The sequence below is a fragment of the Oncorhynchus mykiss genome, chromosome 6 (assembly GCF_013265735.2).
Source record: "Oncorhynchus mykiss isolate Arlee chromosome 6, USDA_OmykA_1.1, whole genome shotgun sequence".
NCBI lineage: Eukaryota > Metazoa > Chordata > Actinopteri > Salmoniformes > Salmonidae > Oncorhynchus > Oncorhynchus mykiss.
The window spans coordinates 78,483,942-78,497,020 of NC_048570.1; the positions used below are offsets into that span (position 1 = coordinate 78,483,942).

At 40.1% G+C, this 13,079-nt stretch overlaps 1 pseudogene; it reads right to left on the reverse strand.

Moving 5' to 3' along the window:
• Window positions 1–13,079, reverse strand: part of LOC110526971 — a 19,118-nt pseudogene continuing 6,039 nt past the window's right edge.

Below are 13,079 nucleotides of genomic sequence, written 5' to 3' on the forward strand. Positions count from 1 at the left end.
ATATCACAATAAACAATGTATTAGATCTAAACATTTTAAGCACCTATTTCAAAATGCACAAGAAGCATGAAATGCAGTTTAAGGCAGGATTTTCTTTTGGGTAGTTAAAACTGGCAGCTTATAATTGGTTAATGTTTCATCTTCAGATGTTGGAGTATTATAGGATCTTGGTTGGATCATGATGGCGATCACTTCTTCATTGCTGCAGTCATCTCAGGAACAGCCTGCAAATACAAACAGTTCTCATACCCCTGACAGTTTCATTGGCAACAACGACAAAAGACACATCCATTGTCTTTGACTGTTATCTGAAATCAGAGTGTATGTAAACACAGGTAAGATGAGAACTATTGTCACAGTTCTGGACCTGCCTGTTATTATCTCTACTTACCCATCACTTCAGCAGAATATTACTAACTTAAACACCTAGTCACCAACACCGGCCGATCACACGCAACGACACTGGTTAATAAATGATGAGGCAAACAAATGGAAAAAGCCACTAGGCTTTCACTTCTCACAAAGGGTCCCTCTTGAAGAGTCTGGCAAAGCATGGGCACTGGATCTGGATCTGCCACCTCCGTCTTTATGCCTAAACTAGAGGGTAGAAGTGCTTCCTGGAACCCTGTGGCGCTGAGCCCTGCCAAAGTTACCTGAACATGTCAATTAGGAGTGAATAGGTGAAGAGGAACACAGAAGCCAACACCAGGCAGTCCCCTTAGTTTAACTATCAGGTGGTATTAGTTGCTGTTAAGGTTGAGGAGTGGAAGTTACTCTCTGAGCAGGAGGTCCTCTCATGAACTATCCACTGATACATTCACGAGTTCAATAATTCAGTACATCTGCTTTTTCATTAGGTGGAGTAATATACAGTTCCAAATGGTTCCTATTCTATCAATCACAATAACTGATTTACCAGGTTTGGATCCAGGCACTCAACAGAGAAATGTTTACAGTCGGAGAGAGTAAGAACTTAGCTGCATATTCATTTAAACATGATTTCACTCAGTGTTATTTTAGGCTAATCCCAGAAACCTAGTTAACAGATTGTAACTGAATAAGGCACAACTCAGGAAGGCACAAGGTCTCTAGAAGTTTTGTTTTCTGAGATTAAACAACTGAATAATATGCAAATGTATGAGAGGGAAAACCAGACGTTAACATTGCCTTTAAACAGGTCAAATAGATGGCTACACCACCAAGCTAATGAATCCCCATTGTTTAAGACTGAACGGCAAATGGAAGGTGCCCTTTAATGATTTATAATGATAAACCTAACTATTCAATTCATTTTATCAATCAAACTCATTTATAGAGCCCCTTCTACCTAAGCAGTTGTCACAAAATGCTTTTACAATGACATTATTACACAGGAATACTTTTAATGAGCAACTAACTGACAGCCTGGGCCTCTGATCAGACAGGAAATGGCTTGCGGGAGGTCTCTAGTGAACCAGGAAGTGCCTCAATGTCACAATCAGAGAAGAAGAAGAGTGAATTAACAGTGACCATTAGACATTTCCCTTAATAATTGAAATGTTTGAATAAAGGCTCAGAGGGAGTCAGTTTAAATGCATTAACATTAGTCGATCAGTCGTTGATGTGTCTTATTACAGCGTCATTAACTGAGGAGAATATTTTTCAAATATGTTTTGCTATGGTATACTTAAGCAACAAGCCTGCGAGGGGGTGTGGTATAGGCCAATATACCACGGCTAAGAGATGTTCTTATGCACGACGCAATGCGGAGTGCCTGGATACAGCCCTTAGCGGTGGTATATTGGCCATATACAACAACCCCCTGAGGTGCCTTATTGCTATTATAAAACTGGTTACCAACGTAATTAGAGTACTAAAAATACATGTTTTTTGTCATACCCGTGGTATACTGTCTGATACACCATGGCTGTCAGCTAATCAGCATTCAGGGCTTGAACCACCCAGTTTATCATAATTTATGGCTAATTAAGGACCTAATTCAACCAAAACCAATGTTATGTTTGCTTTTATCAGGAAACCACTTTTGGTAGAATAAGGTCCATATTATTAATATAACAAATACACATCGTAGTAATAAACCTATTTTAAATCCTCCTGAGGGTACTAGAAGAATTACTCTTAAAGGAGAGATGGACAGGGTGTGACAGGGATCTGTAATGATGGCATGAGGGTGTGATGGATATTTCCCTCAAGACTCCTCACCACAATTTGCCCATCAGGACTAAGCAGATCTCAAGTACATGAACACTGACACTTTAAATGCTGTCATGAATTAGAAATACTGGGCACCATACAGGTTAAATCCAGTGTATCAGTGTTGACTTGGATAACACTCATAGCACTTCCCTAAACCTATACAGGGTGTGGTGTATAATACTTAATTTAGCCAATGCTGAAGATCTAGGTCCACCTCCTTAAGATCAACTAAATATCTACCTCCATATAGGGATTCATTGACAGTCTTACCTTGAAGAGATCCTCCGCCAAACCGTAGTCAGCTACCTGGAAAATAGGTGCCTCTGGATCTTTGTTGACGGCAACGATTATCTAGAAATGAAACACAAAAACACGTGTCACAGTTCGTCTCAGTACATGTACTAACCTGTCCTCTGAATGAAAATGCAAAGCGGTATGCATACTGTACATGTACTAACCTGTCCTCTGAATGAAAATGCAAAGCGGTATGCATACTGTACATGTACTAACCTGTCCTCTGAATGTAAATGCAAAGCGGTATGCATACTGTACATGTACTAACCTGTCCTCTGAATGTAAATGCAAAGCGGTATGCATACTGTACATGTACTAACCTGTCCTCTGAATGAAAATGCAAAGCGGTATGCATACTGTACATGTACTAACCTGTCCTCTGAATGAAAATGCAAAGCGGTATGCATACTGTACATGTACTAACCTGTCCTCTGAATGTAAATGCAAAGCGGTATGCATACTGTACATGTACTAACCTGTCCTCTGAATGTAAATGCAAAGCGGTATGCATACTGTACATGTACTAACCTGTCCTCTGAATGTAAATGCAAAGCGGTATGCATACTGTACATGTACTAACCTGTCCTCTGAATGAAAATGCAAAGCGGTATGCATACTGTACATGTACTAACCTGTCCTCTGAATGAAAATGCAAAGCGGTATGCATACTGTACATGTACTAACCTGTCCTCTGAATGAAAATGCAAAGCGGTATGCATACTGTACATGGATTGCCTCAGAATTTTAATGGAGGCTAAACCAAACACTTAAATCATAAATTAAAGATACATTGCTATGTAAACTGATGATCCACATCCTAAAGCAGTGAGTCAGCATCCGGTATTAGGACAATATCAGTCACCATGATAAGAATCAAAATTAAGTACAAATTTAAAAAAACTAAGTTGTATTAAAAATAAAGTTGTATTATTTAAAAATAAAGTTGTATTACCATCCCTTACTACTCTCTCACATGTTATATATACACACTATGCTTTCATGACATATTGCATAGCTTGTTAAAGCAGCAAACATAAAAACCCAAATTAGCTGCACTTAAGTGATGTCACTTATGAATGTGTTTTTTTTAAGTGGATGAAAGTGATTTTGAAAACAGCTCCGTGACATCAAGCGGCAGGATATACGTAGAAGCAGAGTAAATTTCATACAAAACAAATAGATATGGGACTATGGCTGCATAATAGTACATAATACTGTGGTCTGACACATCCAGAACACATCCCACACACTCTACTCTCATCTTAAGAAGCAAGAGAGAAAATACAAATAAATTATACATCATTCTTTAAAAAGCTTCTTCAGGTTCCCTTTTAAAACACACTTCTTAAGTGCACGGGATCCCGGAGCAGATAGCTCGCCTTGGTGGAAGAAATCCACTCAGGAGACTGTTGTCATGGCTACGAAAGAGTTTCTCCATTTTGCATTTACATAAAACAGTTCTCTTCCAGGGACAGATGTATTCTGCCCTCCACTTGCTGTAAAAGTGGGTCAACTACAGTGAAAAAAGAGGAATACAAATAAGAAAAAGTACTCTGACCAAGTTCATTCAAATCCTCCTCATATATAGACGTTCTGAAAGAGTGAATTACTGTAATACTATTAATTAGGTAAATTGGTGCAGTTGTATGACACCCATTTTGGCTTTTTCAAATCAGCCTATACAGTAACAGTGTTAACTGGACTGATTATTTGAATGGGTGATCTTTATGCTTTCAGATAACTTGAAGATATCAAATTATTGTTTTTTTATCTTCAAAATGAGTCAGTCAGTTTCAAAGAGTTGTAAATGTTTTTTATTAATTAATATATGTTTTTACATTAATACAATTTATTTTAAATCAATATGACATTTAATCAGTATCTCCATTGTTTTACTGTATGTATATCTTTACTTGTTAATCCATCACTAGTGCAAATTCCATAAAAGGCGATAGAATAAGCTTAGCTACATGAAATTGTGATAAACATGAGGGTGAGACGTATTTATCACTCTCCTGGTGACAAGGCGCTACATCACAAAAAGCTCAGAAGAATTTAATAAAATAATCGACACCACAGTTAATTTAGCAATCAGACGCACAAGCCCCATAACTATATGTAGTTATGCATGACTTGCGACAGCAAGAATCAGCAAAAAACAATGTTTTAAAAAGCACAACTTCTTTAGGGAAACATTGTTACATTTTCAAAAACATCTTGCTGTATAAAACACATCCTGTATTTTGTTTGGAGCACTAGAAAACTCTTGCATCCTCAAATAAACATTTTGAAAATCAGTAGAACAAATCTATTTTACATTTGTTTAAATGTGAAGAATTATCCACAAGTAATAACACAGCCATACCACAATAATACCACTAGCTTATTTAGACTGCTTAGTTTGATGTGTGTGATGTGGTGCACCTTGCTGTTCTTCATCCCAGCCAGGTGCTGAATAGCTCCAGAGATGCCCACTGCGATGTAGAGTTCCTGGAAATAAAACACAACATAAAATGGCCAGTCAGTATATAATAATGTAATATCAAAAATGTAATTCATATGACAAAAAATGTATATTTTTGCAATAATACTACACAGACATGATACATAAATAAAATAAATCAGCTTTCAAGTTTTAATAAACAGAGTGTTTATTGTAGGGAGAACAAAAAAATCTATTCTGAAAAAAAAAATCAGTCTCAACCAAATGAATGAAAAGGTTTGGACACAATATGATATGTAAAGACTATTGATTTAACCATTACTTTTCAACAACTTAAAATGAGAAGATGATGCGTGTTTGCACACAGAAATACACAGCATGGCAATCAGAGAATCCCTATGACCACAGCCTTATGAGATAGGCTCTTCTAACCAGTAGTCTGGTGAACCAAGTTGCTGTGACCATAAGTGACCAACACCAGGACCACAAACTGAGCCCCAATCCCCCGGAACCCTTTCCACCATACTCTGACCTGATAGGCAGTCAATTCCTGAACATACATCTCAATGGTTTTGACCAGTGTGGTCCTTTAGGGTGTCTGACAGCCAGAGTGTGGGGGCCTGGGCCCCCGGCTGCAACATTACCATCTATTCTCCAGGGAGCAGCACATCAATTGCTTTCAGCTAAATGCACTCACATATGAATATTTCAGTAGGATTTAATGTTTCAGCTGCAGCCCCAGAGGAACAGAGCATCAATTTGTGAACACAGTTCTCCCGGAGTTAAAAGCCAGGCTGGATAATACAGTATGAAAGGCACTGTCAATCCAGAGGCCTTTTTCCCCCCAGACTGGGAGAGAGAAAATAAAAAATAGAAAAGCTTCTCCCCGTTAGCCTCCAAGTAGGTCCCCAGCTGGGTATAAACAGCTTTTTGAAAGTTTTCCACTACAAACTGCTAGACTTGGGGGGGGTCATTTAGCCCTGAATGTTTTTAAAGTATATGTAGGGAGAGGAGGAGAATGGCCAGACGATTTGCCAAGCTTGGGCAGTTTTTCCCTCTTCTTCTGCCTGTCTGTCTGCTTGACTGTCTGGTGTTTGGTCTCTCCACAGCTGCTGTCAGACGTGGCAGCAGGGCAGGGACTTGGTGCACTCGCTGGCCTGTTAATAAAATCCCCCAAAGTGATGCTGAAACCCAGTGGTTCACACAGCACAGCTCCCCTCAGGTGTGAGAACACAAGCTCCTGTACACACAGCCAGATTGTGACACAACTGAGTTAATCAACCAGGTGATCACGGGATGCTGCTGTGTGCAAACAGACAACAAAGGACAACAGGTTGGCTAACGATACTAAATACTATTAGACTGGCTCGGTGGCATCTCAGGACTGAGTCCTATAACTGGTTTGACAGAAGAATCTATGATATTCAATGCCTTAAAAAGCATATGAAAAAAGGTTAAAAGTGGTCTTTAATTTGTTATATTTCTACTGTTGGCCTATGTGTGACAAAGCTTGTGAAGATAATGAGAAAATTATAAAAGTTATCACTTGAAATTATTACTTAAGTCCTCTAAAATCATAAGTAAAAGACTATATCAACCTGCATCATTCTGAAACCACCAATGCCTTTACAGTGCTCTCACTTAACAATAGCCTTATATTATAAAACTTTAATTATTTGTTCCTTATGACAAAACCTGAAACAATTGTATGTCATTATTTTAATCAATTGTTATCATATCTCATTTCAAGTAAAATACTTAGTCTTTGTAAGTAATTAACAAGAATACAATAATTGAAAACGTTATTAATTTTGCCAGCGTTGTTTTGACCGGTACATTGAGTCAAGCGGAGGTGTTGCGCTCCTCATTTAAGTGACACGGCGTCTTGTAAAAGCCACTAATAAGTTTTATCCTGATGAGTGCAGTTCATAATAAAATACACGACAACGCATGTGTAAACTAAAACAGGCCACTGACAGTTACACTAATAAGGTCATAATGGCCCAGGTTCCTGAAGCCAACAATGCAGAAATGCCCGCAGGCAGCAATCAAAAATGTATCCTAATTATCATGTGAATACTGCATCACCTCTGAAGAATGATAAATTATAAATCCACAACATGGTTCCCCTCTCAGACTGGCATGAGGAAAGATGTGATTTCTTTTGGGGGGGTCGGAGCGTTTCTGAAGGCTTGTCATGGAATTATGGAGATAGACATACCATCCACTGCTTACTGTGTAGGGAATATACCTATAACTTTAAATATATACAGTACCAGTCAAAAGTGCAGACACACCTACTTAATTAAGGATTTTACTTAATTTTGACTATTTTCTACATTGTAGAATAATACTGAAGACATCAAAACTATGAAATAACACATATGAAATCATGTAGTAAACAAAAAATGTTAATTAAATACATCAAAATATATTTTAGATTCTTCAAAGTTGCCACCCTTTGCCTTGATGACAGCTTTGCACATGCTTGGCATTCTCTCAACCAGCTTCACCTGGAATGCTTTTCCAACAGTCTTGAAGGAGGTCCCACAAACGCTGAGAACTTGCTGGCTGCCTTTCCATCACTCTGCGGTCCAACTCATCCCAAACCATCTCAGTTGGGCTGAGGTTAGGTGACTGTGGAGGATAGGTAATCTGATGCAGCACTCCATCACTCTCCTTCTTGGTTAAATGTCCCTTACACAGCCTGGAGGTGTATTGGGTCATTGTCCTGTTGAAAAACAAATGACAGTGGGACTAAGTGCAAACCAGATGGGATGGCATATCGCTGCAGAATACTGTGGTAGCCATGCTGGTTAAGTGTGCCTTGAATTCTAAATAAAATCACTGACAGTGTCACCAGCAAAGCACCCCCACACCACCTCCTCCATGCATCACGGTGAGAACCACACATGCAGAGATCATCCGTTCATCTCTTCTGCGTCTCACAAAGACACGGCAGTTGGAACCAAAAATCTTAAATTTGGACTCATCAGACCAAAGGACAGATTTCCACCGGTCTAATGTCCATTGCTCGGGTTTTTTTGGCCCATGCAAGTCTCTTCTTCTTATTGGTGTCCTCTAGTAATGGTTTCTTTGCAGCAATTCCACCATGAAGGCCTGATTCACACAGTCTCCTCTGAACAGTTGATGTTGAGATGTGTCTGTTTCTTGAACTCTGTGAAGTATTTATTTGGGCTGCAATCTGAGGTGCAGTTAACTCTAATGAACTTATCCTTATCCAGAGGTAACTCTGGGTCTTCCTTCCCTGTGGTGGTCCTCATGAGAGACAGTTTCATCATAGCGCTTGATGGTTTTTGTGACTGCACTGACTGACTTTCATGTCTTAAAGTAATGATGGAATGTGGTTTCCTCTTTGCTTATTTGAGCTGTTCTTGCCATAATATGGACTTGGTATTTTACCAAAAAAGGATATCTTCTGTATACCACCCCTACCTTGTCACAAGGTGCATTCCAGGTGTCTACCTCATGAAGCTAGTTGAGAGAAAGCCAGTGTGCATGGCTGCCATCAAGACAACGGGCAGCTACTTTGAAGAATCTCAAATATAAAATAGATTTTGATTTGTTTAACACTTTTTGGGTTATTACATATGTGTGATTTCATAGTTTTGTTGTCTTCACTATTATTCTACCATGTAGAAAATAGCAAAAATAAAGAAAATGAGTAGGTTAGTCCAAACTTTTGACTGGTACTGTCTATATACTACTACTGTAAATAGTATATTATTACATTTGGTTACATCAATTATATTTCAATTGACCTGATTTGTTTTGAATATTAATTGCAATACACAAGCAATGAATGGTTACTGGTTTAGGATGTTGCATATTGCCTTCTGTGATTGTTTCCTGTTTACATTGTGTACAACAATATTAGCAGAGTTGTACATTTTGAGGGGCAGGGTGGACTCACAGCACTTAAGTCTCCTTCCTAATAGGTCTGGTAAATCATTTAGGATCTTAAATCAGCCATTAACTACATTACAGCCGCTTCAGACGGCCCTAATGTGGGTCTGATGACAGCTGGGATATCCCTGTCGCGAGCCAAATGACCCATTTATCCTTTTTAAGCTTATTACATTTTAAATAATTAAATAATGTCACAATACAGAGTATTGTCACACATTCTGTGATTTTGTTTGTATTGTTTCGGATAACAAGTGTGTGCTTGCCTGTATTAATTCCCTTTAACCTGATGTAGCAGGCATAAGAGAAGCACCTGAGCGAAGTTCCCACATTCGGTTTTCAGCGGAAAAGGAAGCTAGGTTGAAAATAGCTGTATTCCTGAAAACCGGAATATGCAACTCGACTAAGGATAATTCCCTTTACTGTGAGGGGTCTGTCTTGTGGCTTGTTGGCTTTGCCAAAACATACACAGCCTCTTGGCACACACACACACACCCCAATCCACACACGTGCTAACTAACACATTGTACACACAATTGAATGTAGGAGACAGATAGGCCATCTTTGGAACATCAAGATCGAGAAAATACAGTGCATTCGGAAAGTATTCAGACCCCTTGACTTTTTCCACATTTTGTTATGTTAGACTTATTCTAAAATGGAATAAATAAATAAAATGTCCTCAATCTACACACAATACCACATAATGACAAAGCGAAAACAGGTTTTTAGAAATGTTTGCACATTTCTAAAAAATAAAATATCTTACTTAAGTATTCAGACCCTTTGCTATGAAACTGGAAATTGAGCTCAGGTGCATCATGTTTCCATTGATCATCCGTGAGATGTTTCTACAACTTGATTGGAGTCCACCTGTGGCACATTCAATTGATTGGACAATGTTTGGAAAGGCACACACCAATCTATATAAGGTCCCACAGTTGAAAGTGCATGTCAGAGAAAAAACCAAGCCATGAGGTTTAAGGAATTGTCCGTAGCGCTCCAAGACAGGATTGTGTCAAGGCACAGATCTGGGAAAGGATACCAAAACATTTCTGCATCATTGAAGGTCCCCAAGAACACAATGCTTCCATCATTCTTAAATTGAAGAAGTTTGTAACCACCAAGACTCTTCCCAGAACTGGCCGCTCGGCCAAACTGAGCAATCGGGAGAGAAGAGGAGGTGAAGGGAGGTGAACAAGAACCTGATGGTCACTCTCACAGAGCTGCACAGTTGCTCTGTGGAGATGGGAGAACTTTCCAGAAGGACAACCATATCTGCAGCACTCCATCAATCAGGCCTTTATGGTAGAGTGGCCAGACTGAAGCCACTCCTCAGTAAAAGGCACATAACAGCCTGCTTGGAGTTTTCCAAAAGACACCTAAAGACTCTAAGACCATGAAAAAGAAGATTCTCTGATGTGATGAAACCAAGATTGAACTATTTGGCCTGAATTCCAAGCGTCACGTCTGGAGGAAATCTGGCTGACCATCCCTACGGTGAAGCATGGTGGTGGCAGCATCATGCTGTGGGGATATTTTTCAGCAGCAGGGACTGGGAGACTAGTCAGGATCGAGGGAAACATGACAGGAGCAAAGTACAAAAGAGATCCTTGATGAAAACCTGCTCCAGAGAAGAATGGGAGAAACTCCGCAAATACAGGTGTGCCAAGCTTGTAGCGTCATACCCAAGAAGACTCGACGCTGCAATCGCTGCCAAAGGTGCTTCAACAAAGTACTGAGTAAATGTGATATTTCTTTAAAAAAAAATGTTTTATATACACTACCATTCAAAAGTTTGGGGTCACTTACAAATTCTGTTTTTTGAAAGAAAAGCAATTTTTTTGTCCATTTAAATGACATCCAATTGATCAGAAATACAGTGTAGACATTGTTAATGTTGTAAATGACTACTGTAGCTGGAAACGGCTGATTTTTAATGGAATAGGCGTATAGAGGCCCATTATCAGCAACCATCACGCCATCGCAGCTTCATGAAATAGTACCCACTAAACACCAGTCTCAACGTCAACAGTGAAGAAGTGACTCCGGGATGCTGGCCTTCTAGGCAGAGTTGCAAAGAAAAAGCCATATCTCAGACTGGCCAATAAAAAGAAAAGATTAAGATGGGCAAAAGAACACAGACACTGGACAGAGGAACTCTGCCTAGAAGGCCAGCATCCAGGAGTCGCCTCTTTACTGTTGAAGTTGAGACTGGTGTTTTGCGGGTACTATTTAATGAAGCTGCCAGTTGATGACTTGTGAGGCGTCTGTTTCTCAAACTAGAGACTCTCATGTACGTGTCCTCTTGCTCAGTTGTGCACCGGGACCTCACACTCCTCTTTCTATTCTGGTTAGAGCCGGTTTGGGCTGTTCTGTGAAGGGAGTAGTACACAACGTTGTACCAGATCTTCAGTTTCTTGGCAATTTCTCGCATGGAATAGCCTTCATTTCTCAGATCAAGAATAGACTGCCGAGTTTCAGAAGAAAGTTCTTTGTTTCTGGGCATTTTGAGCCTGTAACCGAACCCACAAATGCTGATGCTCCAGATACTCAACTAGTCTTAAGAAGGCCAGTTTTATTGCTTCTTTAATAAGAACAACAGTTTTCAGCTGTGCTAACATAATTGCAAAAGGGTTTTCTAATGATCAATTATCCTTTTAAAATTATAAACTTGGATTAGCTAACACAACGTGCCATAAGCGCGAACCACTGCTTTTAATCAGGGCAAGGTGACCGGAAACATGACCGAATACAAACAGTGTAGCTATTCCCTCCGCAAGGCAATCAAACAAGCTAAGCGTCAGTATAGAGACAAAGTAGAGTCGCAATTCAATGGCTCAGACACAAGAGGTATGTGGCAGGGTCTACAGTCAATCACGGATTACAAAAAGAAAACCAGCCCCGTCGCGGACCAGGATCCTCAACACTGGGGCCCCACAAGAGTGCGTTCTGAGCCCTCTCCTGTACTCCCTGTTCACCCACGACTGCGTGGCCATGCACGCCTCCAACTCAAGCATCAAGTTTGCAGACAACACTACAGTGGTAGGCTTGATTATCAACAACGATGAGACGGCCTACAGGGAGGAGTGTGGTGTCAGGAAAATAACCTCACACTCAACGTCAACAAAACAAAGGAGATGATCGTGGACTTCAGGAAACAGCAGAGGGAGCACCCCCCTATCCACATCGATGGAACAGTAGTGGAGAGGGTAGTAAGTCTTAAGTTCCTCGGCGTACACATCACGGACAAACTGAATTGGTCCACCCACACAGACAGCGTGGTGAAGAAGGCGCAGCAGCGCCTCTTCAACCTCAGGAGGCTGAAGAAATTTGGCTTGTCACCAAAAGCACTCACAAACTTTTACAGATGTATCCCCGCCTGGTACGGCAACTGCTCCGCCCACAACCGTAAGGCTCTCCAGAGGGTAGTGACGTCTGCACAACGCATCACCGGGGGCAAACTACCTGCCCTCCAGGACACCTACACCACCAGATTTCACAGGAAGGCCATAAAGATCATCAAGGACAACAACCACCCGAGCCACTGCCTGTTCACCCCGCTATCATCCAGAAGGCGAGGTCAGTACAGGTGCATCAAAGCTGGGACCGAGAGACTGAAAAACAGCTTCTATCTCAAGGCCATCAGACTGTTAAACAGCAACCACTAACATTGAGTGGCTGCTGCCAACATACTGACTCAACTCCAGCCACTTTAATAATGTAAAAATGTATGAAAAATGTATCACTGGCCACATTAAACAATGCTACTTAATATAATGTTTACATACCCTACATTACGCATCTCATATGTATATACTGTACTCTATATCATCCACTGCATCTTGCCATCTTGATGTAATACATGTATCACTAGCCACTTTAAACAATTCCATTTTTATATATGTTTACATACCCTACATGACTCTTCTCATATGTATATACTGTACCCGATACCATCTACTGCATCTTGCCTATGCCGTTCTGTACCATCACTCATTTATATATTTTTATGTACATATTCTTAATTCCTTTACACGTGTGTGTATAAGGTAGTAGTTTTGGAATTGTTAGTTAGATTACTCGTTGGTTATTACTGCATTGTCGGAACTAGAAGCACAAGCATTTCGCTACACTCGCATTAACATCTGCTAACCATGTGTATGTGACAAATAAAATTTGATTTGGAGTGATGGTTGCTGACAATGGGCCTCTGTAC